The 26,659-nt window shown below is 39.8% G+C and overlaps 1 protein-coding gene across 6 annotated transcripts in view; it reads right to left on the bottom strand.

The window, feature by feature from the left end:
* The window catches only part of LOC144784606 (ATP-binding cassette sub-family B member 5-like), a 1,313,284-nt gene that overhangs the window by 406,913 nt on the left and 879,712 nt on the right, over positions 1–26,659 (bottom strand). The window lies entirely within an intron of this gene.

Here is a 26,659-nt window from a genome sequence, read left to right as displayed (position 1 = left end):
AAGAAGACAAAAAGTAGATGAAACTGTAATTGTAAGCAGAAAGAAAAAGGATTCTGTTGAAGATGTTGTTGGATTTCAGTTTGAAAACAGTTCTGGTGTCAACTGCTATGCTAATGTAGTGCTTAATGTTGTTTTTTTTCTTCAAAATGTACAAGAACAGATTGTTGAAAATCAGGATGAAACATTCTGCTGTTTATTGAATTCTGTGTTTGAGAAATGTAGCAGTGATAGAGCAAACATAGAAAGTGTTTCAGAAATTCGAAATCTTCTAGACATATGTTCTGGTCAAAATCAGTTTTCACAGAATATTCAGCAGGATTGTCAGGAATTTTTAATGTATATGTTTGATGTATTGGAAGATGAAGGTGTAGATATAAAAAATCTTTTTAGCCTTTCTTATCAATGGCAGCATGACTGCGACAACTGTAGTTTATCAAGTAGTACTAGAATAGACACTGAAAGATTTATATATTTGACTTTACCAGACTGCAAATCAGTGTCTTTTAATAATCTAGTTAAAGCAGCTGATCACAATATGGTGTGTACCCAATGTAAGTCTGCAATGCTGTCCACATTATTTTTACAAACTTATGGTAAATATGTCATTTTAATGTTCCAACGATGTAGACCTGATGGAAGTAAATTGTCAACTTCTATTAAAAATTTCGTGGCTTCTCAGTTATCAATTTCAGGAAGAACTTTTGCAACTGTAGCTATTATTTATCATGACGGTCCTTCAACAACATCAGGGCACTACACATGCTATTTAAAATGTCGTAAAGGTTGGACTAACTGTAATGATACTCATTTGACTTTCAAACAACGTTTGACTTTTGACTTAAAAAATTCATACCTAGTGTTTTTAGAACCAAAATTTAAGTAAAGGTAATTGGCCTATGAAGACGGGAGCACTTAATAAAAGTTAGTCTGCTGTTTAAAATTATATTGTGAGTAAAAGTGATGAAGATAATATAAACATTATAGTTCTCATAAAGGTACGGTAAGTGGATCGCATAGTAAGTGATATCAGTATTATAGGAAATGTTCAACATGAGAGAGTCAGAGCTGGAATTATGAATATTTAAATATTGTGAAAATGTTGTTTGAGCCTTTCTTTCAGAACGTCGGGAAAACGGTAATTTTAGAATTTGTTTTAAGTAATTTGAAAATATACTCATACATCTGACACTATTTGGCCTTAAGGAAAGGTGAAGGAATGAGCAAAGAGTCATGACTGAAAAAAAGGAGTATATGAAAACATTGAAACATATTTCAGATGTTCTTCAAGCTTTTCTTCTAGAAAGTCGATGAAATGGAATTTTTAGAGAACAGCAGAGTACTTTCCAACGAAAAGGACCTTCATGATCTGTTTGAATATCCCCTTGCATATAGCGCTACACGCTGGAAGCCTGCAGTCATTTTAAAAGCCCCGTTTTGTCCTTTTGGTTTATTTAATTTTGCTCGCTTTTTACCTTGGTTTTATTTACAGATTAGAATTGTTTAGATATTCATAGTTGCCCTATCTGTGCCCTTAGACACGGATCGCATTGCTGCACTATAAAATCCTGCTGCATTCACCGCCATTTGGGCGGCCCGGTCCCCGCGCTTTGTTTTCCTGGGGCGCCATCTTGGTTCGGTCTCAGAAGCACTCCTCAGCCATTCGCTGAAGCCGACACGTGGACTTAGAGGCTGTAATTGGTGCTTGTATTTAAGTCGGGTAGGAGAGACCTTTACTTCTGTTTGAATATCGCCTTGCATATAGCGCTACGCGCTGGAAGCCTGCAGTCATTTTAAAAGCCCCGTTTTGTCGTTTTGGTTTATTTAATTTTGCTCGCTTTTTACCTTGGTTTTAATTACAGATTAGAATTGTTTAGATATTCATAGTTGCCCTACCTGTGCCCTTAGACACGGATCGCATTGCTGCACTATAAAATACTGCTGCATTCACCGCCATTTGGGCGGCCCGGTCCCCGCGCTTTGTTTTCCTGGGGCGCCATCTTGGGTCGGTCTCAGAAGCACTCCTCAGCCATTCGCTGAAGCCGACACGTGGACTGGCTAGAGGCTGTAATTGGTGCTTGTATTTAAGTCGGGTAGGAGAGACCTTTACTTCTGTTTGAATATCGCCTTGCATATAGCGCTACGCGCTGGAAGCCTGCAGGCATTTTAAAAGCCCAGTTTTGTCGTTTTGGTTTATTTAATTTTGCTCGCTTTTTACCTTGGTTTTAATTACAGATTAGAATTGTTTAGATATTCATAGTTGCCCTACCTGTGCCCTTAGACACGGATCGCATTGCTGCACTATAAAATCCTGCTGCATTCACCGCCATTTGGGCGGCCCGGTCCCCGCGCTTTGTTTTCCTGGGGCGCCATCTTGGGTCGGTCTCAGAAGCACTCCTCAGCCATTCGCTGAAGCCGACACGTGGACTGGCTAGAGGCTGTAATTGGTGCTTGTATTTAAGTCGGGTAGGAGAGACCTTTACTTCTGTTTGAATATCGCCTTGCATATAGCGCTACGCGCTGGAAGCCTGCAGTCATTTTAAAAGTCCCGTTTTGTCGTTTTGGTTAATTTAATTTTGCTCGCTTTTTACCTTGGTTTTAATTACAGATTAGAATTGTTTAGATATTCATAGTTGCCCTACCTGTGCCCTTAGACACGGATCGCATTGCTGCACTATAAAATCCTGCTGCATTCACCGCCATTTGGGCGGCCCGGTCCCCGCGCTTTGTTTTCCTGGGGCGCCATCTTGGGTCGGTCTCAGAAGCACTCCTCAGCCATTCGCTGAGGCCGACACGTGGACTCGCTAGAGCCCTACATAATTAGTAGGGTATGGCGCGCAGCGTGTACGCCACAGTGACGCCGGAGTCACGCCAGAGTACAGCCCGTCTGCGCCCGTCCGTGCCGAGGACGTGCTGGACGGCTGGACTATGGACTTAGAAGATGCCTCTGTCTCCCCTTTTAAGTATACCCGCCATGAGATGGTACGCCTGAAACCCCGTAGCCTCATCTGTTCGCATACCTACGAACCATACAAACTTCTTCGCCCTCTGCGATGTGGCTGTTGCCACACATGTTTGTCTGTCAATCCCTCTCCCCCTCACCCCTCAGTTGACCGCCCCGCTGTCACTGGACCTATGACAGTCGGAGTAGAAGGCATCTTGATCAACGCCCGCTCCCTTGTTAAGAACAATATAATGTTTAGGGAGATGGTTCTCGATAGAAAGCCGGCTCTAGTGTTTATTACGGAAACCTGGGCTAAAGAGTCATCTGGCCCTGACTTGATCGAAGCGGTCCCAGAAGGGTACTGTCTGACTAGACTGGACAGACAGGGGCGAGTGGGAGGGGGGATAGCGATCCTTTATCAAGACCACTTGTATTGCCACACAGTATCTATATCCGACTTTCCGGATAGCTTTCAAGCCCTCCACTTCACCGTAAAGGAAGGGCAAATCCCTTTTTTCAACGGAATTCTGTTGTATCGCCCTCCGGGCTCGAGGACTGAGTTCACAAACAACTTCCTCCAGTCCCTGGAACCTTACTTTGGTCGTGATAACTTCTCCATTTTGGGAGATTTTAATTATCATCTAGAACGACTAGATCTATCTGACACTTCTTGTCTTATAGATGCCCTGGTCTCCTGTGGACTCACGCAGCGAGTCAGCGGCGCTACTCATCGTGCAGGCCATACACTAGATGGCATTTTCTCTAATGACCAGCGTTTGACCATCATGGATCCGGTACATCTATCCTGGTCGGATCACCTTGCGGTTCCATTTCTTTTGGAATACCCACGGATGGATGGAAATAAAACAGGGAAGCACACTAAGGAAACTGGCAGAAACTTTAGGAATATTGGCAATGATTCCTTTTCGCCATGGGTGGCTAGCCTTTCCGCTATCAGCATGGACAATGTTCAGACTACGGTCGGTCACTTTGAACAGGTCATCACTGAGGCCCTGAATGAACTTGCCCCACTTCAAACCCGCTGCCGAGCTAGGAAGAGACCCTCTGCCCCATGGTACTCGGAATCCCTCAGACTCCTCAGGCAAGAAGTGAGGAGGATGGAGAGGCTCTGGCATTCGAGCTGGGACTTCAGGAACAAGGAAGCCCATAAACTTCTGGTCAGAAAATACAAATCTGAGATTGTGCAGGCCAAGCAAGATTACTTTGTGGCCATGACAACCTCGCTCTCCTCGTCGAAGGAGCTCTTTAGAATCGTTGATTCCTTAGTCAACCTTCAAATACCTGACCCTGTCGCACCTTCACAAGATCTATGCGATAATATTGCGTCCTTCTTTCATTCTAAGATACAGGACATCTATCTGGCTCTTGAGGTACAAAGAGCCTCATTCAGTGGGCCCCCTGCCTTGGTTCAGACAAATATGACCACGCCAGACATCTCCCCACGGAGCACCCTGGACTCTTTCCCCCTGCTCACTCTGCAAGACCTGGAGATTTTGCTCAATAAAACTAAATCTGGCTCCCCCCTAGATATTTGCCCATTGAGGATCATCAAGCAGTGTAGAGAAACCTTCCTACCGCCTCTACTAGAAATTATGAATCTAGTCTTGAGGGACGGTGTCTTCCCCTCGGAGTGGAAGAGTGCAGTAGTGAAACCTCTGCTGAAGAAGGCTTCCCTCGACCCGGAGGTCCTAAAAAACTTCCGGCCAATCTCACTGCTCCCAGCCCCTGCGAAGATGCTTGAGGTACATCTAAACAAGCATCTTGCCGCCTTTGTGGATAGCTCGGGCTGCCTGGACTTCTCCCAGCATGGATTCAGGAGGGAACACAGCACTGAGTCGGCCCTTACTATTGTGCTCGATAAGATCCGCACTCAAGTAGATGGGGGCCAGACCACCCTCCTAGTCCTGTTGGATCTAACTGCGGCTTTTGATACCCTCTCCCCCTCAGTACTTACATGTCGTCTGAGGGAAGTGGGAGTGAAGGGCGCAGCTCTAGATCTTTTGACCTCCTTCCTTGTTGGAAGGGAACAAAGAGTGAAGCTGGGAGAGTGTCTATCTCCATCCCGACCTGTGCTGTGTGGGGTCCCGCAGGGGTCGGCTCTTAGTCCGACCCTATTTAATATCTACGTGACCCCACTGGCCAGATTAATTAGATCATTCGGGATGGAGGTAGTCTCTTACGCTGATGACACCCAAATCCTCGTCTCTCTTTCCCATTCAGATGTACCAACCGCCTCCAATTTTAGATCTTGTATGGAGGCGGTCGGTCTGTGGATGATCCACAATTCACTTAAGCTGAATGGGGAGAAGACGGAGGTGATGGTGTTCGGAGGGAATGAGGACACATGGTCAGCCAGCTGGTGGCCTGACTCGTTAGGAATATGTCCCTCCCCCACAGCATCTGCTAAGAACCTTGGGGTGATGATAACCCTGCCCTGGACATGAGCAGACAGGTTAGTAGAACCATCTCCACCTGTTGGGGCATCATTCACACCCTCAGAAGAATGAGGAAGTATCTTTCCCTGCAGTCCAGAAAACAAATAGCTGTCGCTCTCATTGGCTCACGACTGGACTACTGCAATGCGCTGTATGCGGGCCTAAATAGGAGCCTTCTGCAGCGCTTGCAGGTAGTCCAGAACGCCGCAGCCAGATTTGTTTTAGATATCCCCAAACGCGCCTCGGCCACGTTGGCCAGGAAAGCGCTACACTGGCTGCCGGTAGAACACTGAGTGCGCTTCAAAGTCCTATGCATGACTTACAGAGCCATTGCAAAGAACAGTGCCATGGGAGTCGGCTCCATCATTTCCCATTACACCCCTGGGAGAGCCCTGCGCTCCTCCAAGAAATTGCTCCTGACAGTCCCCCGCATACGCAGAGCCAAGTGGGGTGGCAGGGCTTTTTCTACTCTTGCCCCTAAATGGTGGAATGACCTTCCCCTTGATCTCAGGTCCTTACCTTCCCTGCAGAAATTCCGTAGTGCCCTTAAAACTCGCCTTTTCCTGCAAGCCTATATGTAAGGTTGTACATTCCCACTCTGATCTGATTGTTAGGCGCCTTGATACCTGCGGGTTATTGTTCTGCGCAATATACATTTTTATCAAATCAAATCAATGTACTATTTGGCCTAAAGGAAAAGTAAGTGAATGAAAGATTAGTGTACATTTGTGATTTGTAAGTTTAGATGGGTTTTTTTTAAAACACAATCTTTTTGATTGTGTTTTTTTCCCCGCTGTCATATGATGAGTAGTTTGAACTCACTGTTTTAAGTGAAATTCAATATATTCTGAGAACAGCAAAAATAAACTATGTAACTCACTTATAATGTCTTTCTCTCACTCTGTTTCACCCCTGTTCCTTTACTCCAATTCTTTCACAACCCCTCATTCCCATTTCAACTGTCTGCATCCCCTCTCTCCCTTGCACCACTTTTCAGCTTTCAGTCTCTCTGCTTTACTTCCCTTTTCCGTCTTTTCCTCCTTTAGTAATTCCTCTTTACTCACTCAGCAGTATTGTCGCACTCTATCACTATAACTCACCCACTCTCCCTCGCTTATCTTTGTTTGCTCCTTTCTTTTGACCTCTTCTCTCTATTTTCCGTTCACTACCTCTATGTCCTTAGTCCCTCACTCTCCTTGTGTTATGTTCACTTGTGTTTATCTACCTTCTATCATTTCTCTTACAACAACTTCACTGCTCCTCTCTCATCGTTCTTCATCACATTTCTTTTACTCTGGTTCCATTACTACCCCTCATTTCCTATCTTTCAGTGTCCTTCTCTTTACTTTCATCACCGAATCACTTCCTCTCAGTACCACTGTTTTAGTCCTCTTCTCCTCTTTCCTTTTTTTGCTCCCTTACTCATTTCCTTTCCTCACTCATTGTACTCCACTTCACTCAGTCCTTCTCTTAGTCTCTCTGTCTACTAACTTCCTCACTCCTTTTCCCTCAATCCTTCTATATTATCCTCTCTCCCTTCATCCCTTCACTCTATGACTCTCATTCACTTACCCTCAGTTATCTTCCATTCCTCATTCTTCTAAATGCATCCTTAATTAGACTCCTTTCCCTCCTAGTCATTATCTTTTTACTTACTCCTGCTTCCTGATTTAGTTTTGCTAACTCACATTCTTTTAGTATCTTTCTTACCTTCAGTTCATTTCTCTCCTCTTCTCTTCCTCTCTGTCAGTGAATCTATATGCCTTACTCTTAGTAATTTGCTCTCCTTCTATTTCTTTTTCCCTCTTTTTGTCCTTCTACCTTACTTTATTTCCTTTTCTGTGTCCTTCACTCTTACTTTATTTCTAAATACACTGATATGATTTTTAACCTCTTCATTTGTATCTTTTATTTTAAAATACATATTTTACTAATTATAACTTATTTTTTCTTCTCTCTTTCACAGATACAAAGTGTAGTAAAAAAATGTAATTAAAGTTACATTAATTATATGGTATGTGTGACTAAAAAAATGTAGTTTGTCATCACCCTTTGCTTTAACCTCACTACTATCTTCTCACCCTACCTCACTCCTGTTTCTTTACTCTGCTTCCCTCACTTATTCTTATCCTCCATGTTTACTCCCCTTTCCCTAACTCCCCTCCCACATTCAACTTATTTCAGTCCCCATTCTTTACTTCCCTTACCCTTTGTTCCCTTCCTTTGCTCCCTCACTCATTCTCTTTCCCTTAATCATTTACTTCACTCCTACACACACACCTCACCCCCCCACCACACACCCACACCTCTGACACACACCCCCCACACACACCACACACACACCTCACACACACACACACACACACCCACACACACACTCCTCACACACACACACCCACCCACACATCCCACACACACACACACCCCACACACATACCCCCCACACCCACACACCCCCACACATATCTCACACACCCACACCTCCACCCACACCCAAACACCCCACACACCCACACCCACACACACACCTTACACATCCACACCCCCACCTACACCCACACACACCCCCACCCACACACACCTCACTCCTCCCCCCCACACACACACCTCACAGACACACCCACACATCCTACACACACACACACACACACCCCACACACATACCCCCCACACATACACACCCCACACCCACCCCACCCCCACACACACACACACTCATTATTATTATTATTATTTTTTTGAGGGGGTGCACCCCCCGGTACACGTACCGGTACACGTACCGGTATGCGTACCCTGGAGAAAAAAAGAAAGACAGAGGTTTTTTTTTTAAATGTAGCATTTTTAAATAAATTGGAGGTAGTTCTGAAAAGAACTGTTTTTTTTAATTCTTTTTGTTGTTTTATATTTTTTTATTGTTTTTTGAACATTTTTTACTTTCTTTTGGCTTTTCTGAACAATATTTATATTTTTTTGTAGTTTTTCTGGGGTCAAACAAAACACAGGGAATTGCAAAGTTGCTTGCTGCAGTGATGGTTGTCTGCAGCTAGATTGAGTAAAGTGATGCTTTGCTCACCATATGAAATTGTTGTGTTGCAATATTTGCAAACAAATTTAAAATTTGCAAACCTGGTTTGTACATTAGGGACCATCTCCCTAGCCTCTGCACCCGATGGAGTGGGTTGATTGGAGGCGCTTGAAGAAAAAGGATGGGGAGGGTTCTTGGTCAGTTTCCTGACCTCTGCTGCCGAATAATTGTTCGGGTGCTTCCTCTGCATATGTCGAATCATAGTGTGGTTCCCAAAAGAATACTTCTTCTTTGGGTTCCCTCTTGACAGTTGTTCGCCACAGATGAGGCAAGTCACCTTAGCTGCATTCACTTTTTTGGCGCCCCTTGGCATCTTGTAAAAGTTCCAAATAAAATGTTCCTTGGGTCTGTATGGGGGATTGTCCTCAGGCAGAAAGTGCCTCTCCTCCTCCTCCTCCTCTTCGTCCTCTTCTTCTTCTTCTTCTTGACCACCAATGTGGTCTTGTGGTGGTCCCAGTGGTGGTGGTGGTGCAGATGCACCTGCAGCTGCTACTAGTGAAGCCATTTCTCACAGAATGAATGCAGGTCTTCTTCACTCAAACAACAAAGTGAAAATGAGGAATAAAGGAGGGGTCTTTCATCATTTGGAAAACAAAACTGTTGTGAACCAATCAAAAGTGTCATTTTCAGGTCTCATGACCTGGGCTTTCTCATCATTTGGAAACCAAAAGTGTTCTGAACCAATCAAAAGTGTTATTTTCAGGTCACATGACGCGCCCGGCGGCGCTTACGTTGCGCGATCGTATGCGCTCGGGTGCTTCCGTGTGCGCTTACGTAGTGCGTCATATGACGCATCACGCGGCTACGCGATACGTCACGATGTTGTTTTCGTTCAGGGGAATAGCGCTAACGGGACGCTCACCGGTACGCACCCCGGGGCGCGCCAAAGCACTGCGCTTACCGGTGAGTGCATCGGTACGCGCCCCAGGAGCGCTCCGGGGCAAAAAAAAATAAAATACTATTACATAATTATACAATACAAAATTCGTTATAAAAAATATTACTTTTCATACCTATAGAGATTTGCTATAAAAAAAACATTGAAATTCACTGAATAAACCATAGGTTTCACACCAGTTATAGTTAGGAATTAGCATTTAAAAAACCTATTAAATTCACTGAAAAAACCATAGGTTTCACACCAGTTATAGTTAGCTTGAAATTTTACTCGCATAAAACCATTGAAATTCCCACGTTATAGTTAGTTGGACTCACTATAACTTGCGCGTGCAATGCAGTGCTAATGACGTCACATATTACATCACTCATGACATGGTCAGTGACATCACTCATGACATCACTGATGACACCATCCTTGTGACACAGTGACAGACCTCCTTTCACTGTAATGTAACCCTTGAAACACATATTCAAAAATAGAAACAAAAATGTTCAAAAAAATGGAGATACCCATATCAGTTACAACAACCAATTCAGTAATTCCACCATCTATATACACATCCACTTTTTCACAAACAGTTCTACATAGTCACTCATACATATACTCACTCATCATATGTAGTGATACACCTATACATCCTGTTACACACCGACAGTCATCCAAAAGTTACTCACACACATACTCACACATGCAAATAAACTATTGAACATCCATTTATTTGCATATACAGCTATACACACACAACCACCTTACTTCTAAGGAAACTTACACATACTTACTCTCTTAAACAATCACTTATAGAAACACATACTTATTTAAACAGAAACTCTTACAATCTCATACTCTCACATATACTCACTTACATACATCAATATTCACATATACTAGATTAAAACATATGTAGTTACTGATAAAGACACTAGTGAGACAGTCATTCACTCACTAACACACACATATACACACTCATCCACCCATACAGTCCTGCACATATGCTGTCTTCAAAACACATACAGCGAGTCAGTTATTCATGCATCTATGTGCTAAGTAATGCCCCCACCAAACCATACAAACACTCATACTGATACTAAAACAAACATCTAATAACCCATATACATACACATGTAGCTACTCACCAACATATGCAGCCACTTATACAGAAAGTGAAACACTAATCCTTATATTTAAATATTTAAACATTACTCACTAATATATGTATTGACTAAGATACACTTAATAAGCCAGTTAACCAATCAATTTAAAAAAAAAACATCTAAACACTTATTTAAACATTTATTCTTCCATCAACTTTTACATATACATATATAACACATATTTATTTCTCGGAAAGACACACATTCACTGGATGGTGTCATCAGTGATGTCATGAGTGATGTCACTGACCATGTCATGAGTGATGTAATATGTGACGTCATCAGCAGTGCATTGCACGCGCAAGTTATAGTGAGTCCAACTAACTATAACGTGGGAATTTCAATGGTTTTATGCGAGTAAAATTTCCAGCTAACTATAACTGGTTTGAAACCTATGGTTTTTTCAGTGAATTTAATAGGTTTTTTAAATGCTAATTCCCAACTATAACTGATGTGAAACCTATGGTTTTTTCAGTGAATATATATATATATATGCCGTGGACATAGCCATCCCGAAGGTTAATGTCATCCCGAGAGAAGAGGCCCTGCTGCTGAGGAAATCAAAAGCAGCAGAGGTTGAGAATGCCAACCACCCAGTCAGACTAGTTCTGACGTACAATCGGCAATTTCAGGCGTTACGCAAGATTGGCACCAGAAACTGGAATCTGATTAACAATGATCCAGTTATAGGCCACCTCATGCCATCCAGGCCAGATATCTCGTGCAGAAAGGCGCGTTCTCTCAGTGATGCTTTGATTAAATTCCGTCCGGAGGTTGTAGCAAATATCCCTTGGTTTAAATCTATTAAGGGATTCAGAAAGTGTCCCACGTGCAAGGCATGTAAACATGGGGTGAATAAAACGGAATATCTAACCCCATTTTCTGAGGTCCCCGGCCGATTCAAAAACAATTGACGTGCAAGACGGAGTACGTGGTTTATGTGCTGGAGTGTCCCTGTGGCCTGCGCTATGTGGACAGCACTAAGCTGCAGGCACACAAGCGGATACTCCAGCACATAAGGGCCATCAACACCGGCGATGCCGCTTATCCCGTCGCACGCCATTTTAAAGAGCACCTTGGAAACGAAAGTCAATTGCTGAAATATTTTATAATTGACGCGGTTCCACCCCTGCGTAGAGGCGGTAATCGCGAAGCAATCCTTAGAGCCCTTGAAACCAGGTATATAATTGACCTAGATTGTAAGTCACCTTTAGGTCTCAACACTAGTGTAGATTTCCACACCTATTTATAGCCTCCCAATTTAGAACATCAGAATTAGTTAAATAAGGGATAACACACCTCATCACCACTTACAATCATAAGAGTTGAAAAGGGTTTAAAACTAACTCATTGATGAGATAATGAAATTTGGTGTGTTGCTCTCTCAACATTCCGTATGCACAGTCCAGTAATCCCGGTTAGAATGGTCTTGTAGGTTGATAAACATCAATTTTAAATCATGAAACAGTTCTTTTTTGTTTTACAAACCAGTAATTCACATTGTAATATTTTTTGCACCTTTCTCTCTTTTTTCCCATAAAATGCTGCATGTTTAGGTAAGTGTGTAGCTATATAGCTTAGAAATATGAGCATTAAGCACTTTATTGGTAGTTTCGTAATGACATAAAGGAGGATTTTCCAACATTGTATTGGCACTGATTTTACCCACTAGGGTTATATTATCGTACGCGAGCTCCATGGTGGGCATACGTAGATCAAGGAAAATAATGCATACTTTTACAAAGGTATGTTGCGGAAGGTGTTGCATCGCATTTGCCCCATGCTTTTTTCCTCATGTCTTGTTTAAATGCTATTTTATATAGATTGTATTTTAAATAGTGTCATTTTAGTGTAAAGGTTGTTATGAAACACTTTTTGTGCATTTATGTTATGCAGAGACAATGTTTATTTCATCTAGTATGTCTTCTATGTCTACACGTACTCCCTTGTAAATCTACCAATCATGTTACAATTGCACTCGCACTTGCACTTTAAAAATGAAATGACCCTCATATGGCGTCATGTGAACAAGGCCTCTGGGCAGGCCGAAACGTTATGCTGGTGGCGATATAAAAAATTAAAACAATATTTATTCACCACAAGCCTGGGTCGACTCTCGTTTCCTGTGCTGGCAGTATCCTGGTGGAGCAAGGATTGCTAGTGCTGTTGGTGCGAGTGGTTGCTGCATATATATATATATATATATATATATATATATATATATATATATCAACATCCAAAGAGATCCAATAGCCATATGGCCGCGCTCTGCAGTGTGTGCTCTGCCCAGGGGTCGGATCCTGACCCAGGTAATTTTTTAAACAAAGGAGGCGGCACAACCAGGAATCGATTTAAAGCCTTATTTATTACAAGACTTCACCCCACCAACGCGTTTCGGCCTCACTCGGCCTTGCTCACGGTTGGTTAGTCCCTCTACAGTGTTTGTATTTATACTAGCCCATTTGTAGCCATTTATGAGGCATTATGGGAGATGTAGTTTCAGTGCATTTTAGTGATTAAATTAAAGAAAAGAAAGACTTTGCATGCTTTTAAATTATAGCACTTTGGTAACAGTCAGTGTTCATGATAGTGGGTTTAGTACCCATTGTCTTATCTTGATGTTTATTCTTTATCCGTTGTTGTTAAGGGTGTAGTACCCATTTTTATTCTGAGATTCTTATTCCAGGTGAACATGCAGATCCTCTCCAAATCTGCATGTTCACCTGGAATAAGAATCTCAGAATAAAAATCCCACTATCATGAACACTGACTGTTACCAAAGTGCTATAATTTAAAAGCATGCAAAGTCTTTCTTTTCTTTAATTTAATCACTAAAATGCACTGAAACTACATCTCCCATAATGCCTCATAAATGGCTACAAATGGGCTAGTATAAATACAAACACTGTAGAGGGACTAACCAACCGTGAGCAAGGCCGAGTGAGGCCGAAACGCGTTGGTGGGGTGAAGTCTTGTAATAAATAAGGCTTTAAATCGATTCCTGGTTGTGCCGCCTCCTTTGTTTAAAAAAAATAAAATATATATATATATATATATATATATATATATATATATATATATATATTACCTACTGGCGGTCGCCAGTAGGTATATATAGTTAGGATTTTTTCCCTATGGGATTTTTGAAAATTCTATGTCTAATAACTTTGGCGTTTGTGGACGGAATTGGCTGAAATTTTCTGGAAAATGGAACATTTCGTTTCTGAGGAGCCCCTGAAAATTTGGGGGGGGTTCGTCCAGGGGGGGCCGAGAAAAAAGGGGGGTCCCAAAACGTGTTTTTAACATTGAGTTTTCCATAGGGCGGTTAGCCTCACTTTTAGCCCGAACGGCTGAATGGATTTGCACGAAACTTGGCAAAATTGTAGGGACTGGTAGCCCGATGTGCCTTTTGTAGGTCTCAATATATGTGCTGCAGTGGATTTTGAGAAAATAACGTTCAAAAAAAGATATATATCTGTAAGCGCGGACCAGGCAGCGCCCCGGTACGCGTACTTGACGCGTAACGGAACTTCGCGTAGCGAAGTTGATTGGCTCTCCGGTGTCTGTCAACATTCTAAACAGTCCGGAGCGGCCGCCATCTTGTCTCTCGGTAGGATCGAGAGACAAGAGGAGGCAAAAGCGAAGGGGCAAATGACCATAAGGGGGCATAGTAGATCCTCCCTGACCCCCTAGGTTTGATGTGGAGGCTTTAAAGGGGCCCCGCTAAGCAAAAAAAAAATAATTTTTTTTTTGTTTTTTTTCGTGGTTAGCGCCCGGTACGCGAACCGGGAAGCGTTCTGGGGAGCGTATCACAATGAAAAATGAATGATAGACTTTTCAAATGCTGTATGTTAATTGATTGTTGGTTTTGTTGATTATTTTTTTTTTTTAAGCTTTTTTTATTGTGTTTCATAATTTATTAAACTTTCTAACATTTCATTGTCAGAAATTTCATAATCATGGAATATAGATTGTAGTCTCTGAGGTTGTAAAATGTCCTCATTTGCAAGGAGGTTATCTACTGCTTGTACACATTGCAGTAGTTCTTGGTCCCAAGTTTCATCCATAAATTCAATCTCATTTGGATCAATGATTTCTGTGTTGGACTCTGGAAGGACAATTTCAAATGAAATGTTTTGTTCACTTTCCATTTTTCCTGAAATTTGCATAAAAAAAATATATATTAGTAGAGGTAGGGCACTGTTGGGATTAATTTTAGATAGGCAGTTTTTAACAGAGAATTTATCTTTGGGCAGTGTATAGTATCAGAGTGGAAGTAGGAATATAAAAAAGTGTATCTAAATTTATAAGTACTACAGAGGGATAGTATATAACTAACAGAAAAATTTTGCCATATTAACTTAAAGTGCACAATATACTTCAGTTTTAAAAATAACAACTTACCTTTAAAAAGAAGTTGAAGTTATTAATGAAAATCCTATTGAAATGTACACCAGGAAGTAGTAGTCAAAATGGCTGTGTTTCCTTCTCTTCCTTTATATATATTTGGGTACATAACCAATCAAATGTGAGGTAAAAAAAGTAGAAAATGAAAGTAACATTTTAATTGGTTGTCAATTCCAACACTTCAGATGTGTTTTGTGAAGTAATTTACCTCACGGTATTTAGAGAGGTCTACAGGCTAAATGGCTAAATGGAATTCCAATCAAATTTGTGAAAATGGTAGGGATTGGTATGTAGTATGAGCTAATCTATATTTGGTGAAATTGTCTCAAGTGGCTTTTGTGTGAACTACTTTCCCACCTTTTTTGATGGTGCGCTTCCCAGGAAGCGACCCGGTACGCGAACCGGTGAGCGCCCTGGTACGCGAACCTTAAGCGTAACGGGAGTCCACCATTTTGTGTTTCGGTCGAATTATGATACAAGATGGAGGGCAAATAATGTTCAGAATAGGTAGAAGGGGGCATGGTAGACTTATCTTGACCCCCTAGGTTTTGTGAGGGTGGCTGATGAGGCCCATATGTGCGAAAAAATAACATTTTTTTTTTTAATTTCGCGAGGTTAGCTCCCGGTACGCGTACCGGGTAGCGCCCCAGGGAGTGTACTTTGTTGAAAATTAGTGAAAAAAGTTAGAGTAAAATAATAATTGTGAGTGATTAGATGTAGGGTAGCTCTGAGAAGAGCTTTTGGGTTTATGGTACATTTAGGTACTTATAAGTAGGTACCAATGCACATTCTTAAATTCAGAGTGAAAATTATGTTGCCCTCATCTGAGAAGTGAACTCCATCTCCTCTGTAGATATCTTGCATGTAGTAACACAAGTTATTGTTGTACAGGGAGCCCATTCCATGGTCTCTCATGTAAGCTGAAACAGATTTGTTTACATGCTTCCTCGACTTCTCAATTTGTGGACAAAATTGGTTTGACCACCTCCATTTCTGTCTTTGGCATATATTTGAATATACCAAGGCAGTCTGAGGAAAAAGTGCCATTAATTGCTCAAAGGTGTCCTTTAAAAGCATTTCCAGACCTACACCAGTCAAAGTGCCCAAGTCATTACCTCCACAGTGCACAATTAACAGGTCAGGTTTTGGCAAATGCATAAAGGTTTTCACCAATGGTATCAATTGGTGACATTTTAATCCTCTGTGGCCAAACCACTTAATTTCCACATCTTGTAAATTGAGGTTAGGTAAATTCCTGCTTTCAACGTACCTTTGAGCCCAGTGAATATAACTATGACCAACAATCCAGACAGAAAACATGGTGAGAGAAGGTTCTCCTGCAGTCAGATGAAGTGTGGCAATGAAATGGTAGTTGAAAAAATGTGAGTTTGAAATGAAAAAAACTGTGGAGTTTCTGTGTTCATGAAGTAGTAACAGTGATTGGTGGATTTTGATTGATGAAAACAGAAACTTAGGGTGTACAGATGTGTTGTTTGAAAGATGTATTTTGAGTGGTCAATAAAAAATCATTAAATGAAAGAAAGCACTGGATATGCAGGTGCACTGAGAGTTCAGAGTTCAATTGCAACATTGTTGTGTGAATTTGCAAACACCAGAGTTTCTCCAAGAGCTGGTTGCTATGGAAAATAGGCAGAAAGGGCAGAGGGGGAAGGGTTTTCATTTGAAAAAAAGTGAGGGAAGAGTTTTGATTGGGTGACATGAGAAATATGTGTGAAGAATTACACCATTTCTGTGCTTTTGATAGCTGCAGACTCTGGAGTGCATACCTTTTGCTCTGCTGAAGACAAATTGGTGTGTTTCTGAGACTGTTTTCAAACTCAAAGTATTTGCTAAGGTGAGAAAATATTTCTTTACTTTAGATAGAGAATAGTGTGCTTTAAGGAGAAAATTATGATTTATGTGGCGCAAATTGCTTGTAAATATGCTCTCACATGTGCATGGAAAATTTTGATTTTGAATGTTAGTGTTATATAGCCATGTTAAAAGTGACGCAACCATGCTGGAAAGCCAATCAAAAAATGATTTCATGTGTTTTAATGACATTTTAAGTCATTTTCTGATGTGCAGTGTTTAGAAATTATGATTTGAAAATCGTTTTTGTGGAAAAGGAATTGTTTTTAAATTCATGACAAGGATATAATGGTGTATGGTTCTTTATAAGGCAATTGACTGTTCCTGATGTTATTTTTCTCATTTTAGTGTAAGACCTTTCTCTGTGGCGCAAATTGCTTGTAAATATGCTCTTACATGTGCATGAAAAATTTAATTATCAATGTTTGTGTTACATAGCCATGATAAAAGTGAACCAACCATGCAGGAAAGCCAATCAAAAAACGCTTTCATGTGTTTTAATGACATTTTAAGTCATTTTCCCATGTGCAGTGTTTAGAAATTATGATTTTAAAATCGTTTTTGGGGAAAAGGAATTGTTTATAAAATCATGACAAGGACATAATGGTGTATGGTTCTTTATAAGGCAATTGACTGTTCCTGATGTTATTTTTCTCATTTTAGTGTCAGACCTTTCTCTGTGGCGCAAATTGCTTGTAAATATGCTCTTACCTGTGCATGAAAATTTTAATTATAAATGTTTGTGTTACATAGCCATGATAAAAGAGAACCAACCATGCAGGAAAGCCAATCAAAAAACGCTTTCATGTGTTTCAATGACATTTTAAGTCATTTTCTCATGTGCAGTTTTTTGAAAATATGATTTGAAAATCGTTTTTGGGAAAAAGGAATTGTTTTTAAATTCATGAGAAGGACATAATGGTGTATGGTTCTTTATAAGGCAATTGACTGTCCCTGATGTTATTTTTCCCATTTTAATGTCAGACCTTTCTTTGTGGCGCAAATTGCTTGTAAATATGCTCCCACCTGTACATGGAAAATTTTGATTTTGAATGTTTATGTTACATAGCCATGTTAAAAGTGACCCTACCATGCAGGAAAGCCAATCAAAAAACGCTTTTATGTGTCTTAAGGACAATTTAAGTAATTTTCCCATGTGTAGTGTTTTGAAGTTATGATTTGAAAATCGTTTTTGAGGTAAAGGAATGTTGTTAAAATTTATGTTCGCCATATGCCCCCAAATTTCTTTTTCAGGGTTGCAGCAGGGTGTTCTTGAGACACCCCTGCACCTTTGGAATAAATTCCTAATTTGTGATGAGCAAATTGTTAATCGCAAATTGCACCTTCATTTATATGAGCCTCCTAGCCCATGGAAATGAATGGGTAATTTGCAATTAGCAATTTTCTCAAACAAATTTGGAATGGTAAAGAATCGCTATTTATTCCTTAAAATTCGCTTTTTTGGAAATGCAAAATAGTTATATGATACATATGGCGGTTGATGTCTAACAAGATAAGAAGCTTATGGATACATTTATGATGACTGGTGCAATGAAGTAGAAATCACTTACTTCATTGGTAGGCCTTTACAATAAATTATCTCCTCTGTATTCTTCATCAAGCGTAACTTTAATCTGCAATCCTGAGTAGGCCTCACCTTAAACAAACCTCTGGATAGGCCACATCTTATTGTCATCCTGATTTAATCATTTATAATGCTAGGGACAGATTTATGATAGGTGTATACCTCTTTTGTGCCACTTAGAAAACATTGTCCATGGGGAAATGACTTAAAATGTCATTAAGACACATGAATGTTTTTTTTTAAAACGTTTGCAAATTTTTTGGGTCACTTTCAACATGGCTATGTGTCTGAAACAGTCAAAATCTAAATTTGCAATGCACAGGTGGGAGTATATTTACAAGGAATGTGCTTCATGGGGAAAGGTCTTATAATGTAATATGGGAAAAATGACATTAGAGATACTGAAATGCCTTATAGAGAAGCATACACCATTATGTCCTTGTCATAAATTTGCAAACCATTACTTTTCCCCAAAAACGATTTTCAAATTATATTTTGAAAACACTGCACATGTGGAAATTACTTAAAATGTCAATAATTCAAAATTTGTGATTCCTTAAATGCAATGTATCAAAAAAAAATATGTAAAAAATGATATTAAGGATTTGGAAACTACCACCAACTTCTAGTTTGTGGTAATTTGCGAATTCTTTTCAAAAAGCATTTTTTTTTTAAAAAAAAAAAAGGTCCCATATGACGCCCATACATGCCATTAGGGCATGTAGGTGTGCCATGTGCTCCCAAATTTCTTTTTCAGGGGTGCAGCAGGGTGTTCTTGAGATACCCCTGCACGCTTGAAAAAAATCCTATTTTGTGATGAGCTAATTGCTAATCACAACTTGCAACATTAATTCCTATGAGCCTCCTAGCCTATGGAAATGAATGGGTAATTTGCAATTAGCAATTTGCTCATTGCAAATTAGGAATAGTAAAGAATCGCTATTTATTCCTTAAATTTTGCTATTTATAATATGTAAAATATTTTGATGATACATATGGCAGTTCATCTGTAACAAGATAAGAAGCTTAGGGATAGATTTATGATGAGTGGCGCATCACCAGGGATGTGACAGTCATCCTGCGCCACTGTTCCGCCACCCATGTTGTGCTGCATTTACAATGCGGCGCAGCATGGGGCAAAAACGGCACAGATGCATGACGCATCTGTGCCGTAAAGGTGGCGCATTGCTGGAGTTGTATCGTAAGTGCGATGCAGCTCCAGCAAGGCTCAGGGGTGCCCCATCTCCACAATGTTGCGTCAAGACCTATGCCAGCTTCAAGCAGGCGCAGGGTTTTGAAGCAGCTTTCTCCTATCTGATTGTAAATGCGGCACACCATGGGTGGTAAAGCAGTGGTGCACATTAACTGGTGCATGCCTGGGGATGTGCCATTTAATATAAATCTGCACTTTAACATTTGAGTATGTGCAGGGGACACAGAGTCGTTGAGGCTTATCCAAGGTTAAGAACAGATGAGTCCTGTTCAGTGAAAAATTAGACATAGGCTTCACCTGCTCAGCATCGCTGGACATGGCTAAATAATAGCTGCAAAATGTTACTCTTGTTAAATAATTTTACTATTATAATCTGTGAGATTTGTCTCTTACTCTATAACATCTCATTGTTGTTATCTTTATTTAAAGATAAAGACAACCTCAACATGAGCGACAATCTGCAATCAGTTGATTTTGACCTCATCATTGAACTTGTAATTGAAACATCAGTGGATGTTGATCCATTGGATGATTTAAATCCTGAGGATGAAGAAGAGCGTGATGAGGATGCAGATTTGTCCGAATTATATGATATAGGATGGGAAGCTGACCTGCTTGAGCCTTTGGAATTATAAACATTTATTTTTAAAATTTATAATCAATAAAAAGTAAAAAGGTAAACCGTTTAATTTAAAAATAAAGACACCTTTAAAAACAGGTTATGTGTAGTGTCTTCAATAAAATATTAAAATATGCTCATAAAATTAGATCAGATTCACATATAAAATAGCATAGGTAACATAAATATAAATGTAATTTCTTTTCTGGTATTTCTGTATTGTAAAAATGGCAATGACTAAAAAATCTTCAAATTAAAATGACAAGTAGTGTGTTATGTTTTTGATCACTATTACTGATTTACTGTTTGATAATAATGTTTAATAACATTTTTTATTATATTTTTCCTCAGATTCAACTGCAGATCATTTCAAGATTACAATATGCCTACAAAAATAAGAGAGATGAAGGCTGCAAAACGTCAAAGACAGCAGGAGAAAAAAAAAATGCAACAGTCCTCTAACAAAAAGATTTCTCAAGCCATGAAGAAAGCACCGGGTAAGAGCTCTAAATATTTCATAAGAAATATTTCTAATAAAAAAAATATTAGTACAGAAAATGTTTCAATCCATAACATGACAAGTAAATCAAATGGAAAGAAAAGGACAAATGAAAATGTTACTGCTAGAGCAAGAGATAAATCTGTGCATGATAGTAGAAGGAAACAACAGTTTACGGAGATTCGTAAACGAATGTTCCGTAACAGGATAATTGGCAATTTGTTAAAAAATATTAAGAAAGGTCAACAGAAATTAGTTTTTTATAGGAGAAAAAAAAAAGTTGAGAAAGTTATTGATCAGGCTTTTGAAATTAAACGTAAGTTATTTATTTTGATAATCAATAGAATTAGGAAGCTAAACAAGGCAATTTTTGATTTCAAAAGAAATAGTAGATGGAAGAGAATAGTTAATCGTAGTAATTTTTGTGAAGTTTTTTCTGGAGAATGGATACATAGTTCAAGCTGTGAGGCATTTTTTAATGAAGAGAGTTATTTCCAGGATAATGATTTGGTGCATGCAGTTGACATCAGTGGTCTTGCTTATGAAGTGAAAGATGGTTGTCCAGTTGAAAAAGAAAAACTTGTGACAACAGAGGCAGAAGAGTTGTTAGGTAATGAGGTTTTAGGAAGACGTGCTAAGGGTCCTGTGTACACCTGGAAGTGTAGTAGTATTTGCAGTGTGCGACAGGATTCCATCAATTTGCTTTGTGATTTTGTACGGACATTTAACAAGAAAAGTTTGAAGCAGAAAATAAGGTTGTTGCAAGAATTAGATCCTTGCAGAGTGAGAGAAGTGACAGGTTTGCATGGTCATTCACTGGCTTGTATTTCCAGGAGAGTATGCCAGAGTGTTTTTCATCATTTCAGGATGCTAGCAGTGCATCATAACAAAGTGAGGAAGTTAGTTAGACTGTTGTATTATGCTAAGAATCCAGCAATTATGCTGAAACAATTATGCGCTGCTCTTTTGCATGGTTCTGAAATAGATGTGAAGAATATATGTGAAGAAATTGAGTTTTGTTACTTTGGAAGTAAAGAGGATAATGTTGAAATTGAGCAAGAAGTAGAGGGTCATTTGGAAGATAGTGTACAGGTTTCCAGTACAGATAATTTCCAGAGGGAAATTGCGACGTTTGACATGAAATCAAGTGAGAGGCCTAATTTCACTTGTGTGTGTTGTAGACGCACTTATTATAAGAATCAGACTAAGTTAGTGGATTTATATGCAAAAAGTGAAAGGGAAAATAATAGTGAATGGAAGGATTTTGCAACATACTTGATGGTAGAAAATTGTTTTGATTTGGGATTGGATCAACGTGTGTGTACTTATTGTTGTAACAAATTAAAACAAAACCAGATGCCTGCTAGAGCAGTTCATAATAATCTGGAATTGGTTGAGATTCCTTCTGAATTGAAGGACTTAAATACTTATGAATCTATTTTGATTCAAAGTATCCATCCCTTTCAGGCTATTGTAAGAATGGAGCCAAAGACAGGGAAATTGCCTCCATCAGATTTACAGAGAGGATTAAAGGGAAGAGTTGTTTATTTGCCTCTAGATTTCAAGAAAAACATTAACACAATTGGAGTAGAAAAAGTGGAAGAGGAACCTCTGGTTATCTTAGTTAATGGGGTTCCGACAAAGAATAAGAAAATATGGCAAGATTTAGTAGATGTTAGGAAAGTTAAAAAGGCAACATTGTATTTGAAAAAAAATAATAAATACTATAAGAATGTATATGTTGCAGAAGAGGAAGTAAGTGAGGAAGAGGATAGCGATTTGTGTGCTGGTCAAATTGAGAAAGTAGAACCCTCTACTAGTGAGGAAATATATGAACATTATAGTGTTCATCCTTTGCATTCAAAGGAAGTCATGGGGAATGCTATTGAGTTGTTTCAAATGAAACAAGCCAAAGGTAGTCCCATTAGTGTTTGGGAGGAAAGTTTGGAAGCTCGGTGTTTCCCACAGCTTTTTCCAACAGGTCAGGGAGGAAGATATGATGAGCGACCTCATCAAATTCCTGCTTCTGAATACCGGACTTTGCGATTGTATGCAGGAGATGCTAGGTTTCGACAATGCATTCCTTATTTGTTTCATCTCCTGTTTGAAAGCGATCTGTCTGGACTGTCATATGCAGTGAACCACATCTTGAAAAGTGGTATACACATGCAAAACATCTCGGCAAGTGATTTTATGGATAAAGTGAATGTCCAAGATAGTATTTTGGATTCTCACCTGATTAATCTCATGGCGTGTCAGCGTGGTACTAATGAGTACTGGTACCGTCGTCATGGTGATTTAAAATGTATGCTGAGGAACTTAGGTACTCCCACATGGTTCCTCACTCTGAGCTGTGCCGAGTATGGCTGGGAAGACTTACTTGAATTTCTACGAGAGGCAAATGCTAACGTAGAAAACATCGAATTCAAGACACCCGGAGAACTGTGCTCTTTGGATCCAGTCAATGTATGTAGGTACTTCAATCATAGATTTGAAGCTATGATGTCTTTCATCATGAATAAGAAGAATCCACCTCTTGGAGAGGTGTTGGATTTCTTCTGGAGAAAGGAGTACCAAGCAAGAGGTGCTCCTCATATACATATGTTGCTGTGGATCAAGGATGCACCTAAATTTGGAACGGATCCAGAAGACTCAGTGATGAGTTTCATCCAACAGTATTCTACGTGTGCTGTTCCAAACGCAAAGGAGAAGAAAAGCCTAAGAGAAAAAGTTCTGCGTTTCCAAAGCCATCGATGTGGAAAGTACTGCCGTCGTAAATTCCGAAAGAAAGACAAGTTCTACACCAAATGTCGTTTCGGCTTTCCACGACCGGTGATTTCTAAAGGAAGAGTAAACAGTTTGATGTCTTCGCTGCGACATAATGTGATGAAGAAATCACCTAAAAACACTTACAATTTGAAGAGGAACGAAGAGTCCAAGTACATCAACGACTACAACCCGGTGATTTTGTCCATGTGGAATGCTAACATGGATATACAGTTTGTGGCTGATAACTGTATGGCTGTGGCTCGGTATGTGACGTCTTACATCACCAAAAAAGAGAAGACAGAATTGAAGGATATGTGGGAGGACATTTCCCATGAAAAGAGCCTCAGCAAGAAGTTGTACAGTTTCAGTCTGAAGATGTTGTCGCATCGAGAAATCGGAGCGTACGAATGTTCTGACCGGTTGTCTTCAGCAAGTCTCTATGCCAAGTCCAGGAGTATCGTTTGGGCGAGTCTTGGTCTTGCTGCAACGCGTAATCGAGTTCTCAAACCTGTGCGGGAAATTGAGTATTTGGCGGAAAAGGAGCCAAACAGTACCGACATTTTGAAGACAAACATGTTGGATACATATTATCCAAATCGAAGCAGTCACCTAGAGAATGTTTGTCTGTATGAGGTTCTGCAAAATTACATGTTCAAGAGGAACATCAAAGAAGATACTGAGAAAGGAGTGTATGCTGTAATAGGAAGTGAGGGATGTCTGGTCAAGCAAAGAAAATGCCACTTGATAAACCATCGAAAATTGAGTGGCGAATCTCCTGAAAAAAAGGAGTTTTTCTATTTAGCACTTTTGCAACTTTTCAAGCCTTGGCGTGCAGAAGAGGAACTGCTTGGAGATTTCCTCTGTTATGAAGACTCTTTCAATGCCGCCAAGGAGACCATAGAATGTCCTGCTTTTCCCAAATATGTAGAAATGTTGAATGCGGAAATTGAGCAGGAAGCAACGATTGCAGCCGAGATTGCCAGAGACAGTTCTCAGGACAGTCAGAGTTCTGCTTCATTGAGTCAGGATCCACTAGGAGGACCTCTTATTGAAAATGAAGCTGCCACTGCTATGAATGAGGTGGAAAGAGCCATGGCACATGCTCAAGAGGATGCGGTTAACTTAGAAGAGTTGGAAAGGCAACTCAACGTTGAGCAGAGGAAAATATATGACGAAGTTACCATGCAAATTGATCATGGATTAAGTCATGATAAGAAAGAGTGCTCATGTATGTCGTTGAAGCCTGTCCGACTGTACGTGAGTGGAGAAGCGGGAACTGGAAAAAGTTTCCTCATTAAAGCAATTTCATGCTATTTGCAGGAAAGGACAGAGTCATCGCTGTCTTGTGTTGTCACTGCTCCAACTGGACTGGCAGCACATAATATTAAAGGGATTACTTTACATCGTTTACTGATGCTGCCAGTGGAGCATGACAACAAATTAGAATATCACAAGCTATCTGGAGATGCTTGTTTTGAAGTTTCAAGAATCTTGAGGAAAATGAAACTTCTTATCATTGACGAAGTAAGCATGGTTTCCAATGTCATGCTTGCCTTTGTGCATTTGAGGATGCAAGAAGTTCTCAAAACAGAGTATGATGTGTTATTTGGTGGCAAACACATCATTGTTTTCGGAGATCTTCTGCAGCTGACACCAGTGAAAGGGCAACCTGTGTTCAAAATGCTCACGCATGAAGATACCAGGAAGTGTCTAGGCAGCATTGGCAACGTCAATATATGGTTAAACTTCAATTATGCTGAACTGCATGAAAATATGCGTCAGGCAAAGGATGAAGTTTACAAGACTATTCTACAAGATGTTAGAATTGGAAAAGTGACCGAGCATGGGAAAGAAGCTTTACATGCACGATTACTGTCAAATTTATATCCAGAACAAGATGTTGTGCCTGAGAATATTTTTCAGAAAATTACTGATAAGAAATCTGGAATATGTTTGATGCCAACTCTTGCAGAATGTGCCAAATTTAACAACAAAATGTTGCATTTAGAAAAGCAAGAGATTGTGAAAGTGGAAGCTATTGATAGAGTAGAGCATATGGGATCAACAATTATTTTGTCTGAGAATCTGAAAACAAAATTGGATTCATTAGAGAAGAGTATATCTAAAACTGCAGGTTTTGAAAAGACTCTGAATGTGTGCTTGAACTGCCGTATAATTTTAAGAAGGAATTTACATGTTGAAAGAGGTCTGGTAAATGGATCAATGGGTAATGTTGTTGATTTTGTGAAATACAGAAATAGAGATGGAATTGAATTTTTAAAAATTAAATTTGATGGCATTGAGGAAGTACAGCTAATTGCTCGTTGTTCTGCTAGATTTTTGCTTGTAAAAGACTTATATGTTCGCCGTAAGCAGTTCCCTGTTTGCTTGGCATATGCGGTGACAATTCATAAATCGCAAGGTTTAAGTGTAGACACTGCATTGGTGAATATTGGCAGTTCTGTGTTCAAGGAGGGTATGGCATATGTGGCATTGTCACGAGTTAGAACTTTATCGGGATTGTACTTGATTGAGTGTGATGTCAGAAACATTTGTGCAGATCTAGATTGTGTTAAGGAATACAATAGGTTAAGAAGAGAGTATGCGCCACATTTGCCTCAGTTTCCTTTGTTTGAGAAACGTCTGGTAGGCCGGAAACGAAGAAATGAGAACAATACTGGGGAGGTTGTAGCAAAAAGACAAAAAGTGAATGAACCTAAAATTACAAGCAGAAACAAAGAGGATTCTGTTGAAGATGTTGTTGGTTTTCAGTTTGAAAACAGTTCTGGTGTCAACTGCTATGCTAATGTAGTGGTAAATGTTTTATTTTCTCTAAAAAATGTAAAAGAAGAGATTGTGGTCAATTCTGATCAAAGATTTTGCAGTTTGGTAAATTCTGTGTTAGAGAAATGTACCACTGATAGAAGAAACATAGAAAGTGTGTCTGAAATTAGAAATCTGTTAGATAGATGTTCAGGCCAAACACAATTCTCTCAAAATATTCAGCAAGATTGTCAGGAGTTTTTAATGTATATGCTTGATGTATTACATGCTGAAGGTGTAGATGTAGATCAGCTGTTTGGGCTTTCTTATCAATGGCAGCATGACTGCGAGAACTGTATGGTATCAAGTACTACTAGTGTAGACTCAGAAAGATTTAT

This window comes from Lissotriton helveticus, chromosome 10 (assembly GCF_964261635.1).
Source record: "Lissotriton helveticus chromosome 10, aLisHel1.1, whole genome shotgun sequence".
Classification (NCBI taxonomy): domain Eukaryota; kingdom Metazoa; phylum Chordata; class Amphibia; order Caudata; family Salamandridae; genus Lissotriton; species Lissotriton helveticus.
The sequence above is the reverse complement of the archived record's forward strand: the minus strand, read 5'-3'. Positions and strand labels throughout refer to the sequence as shown.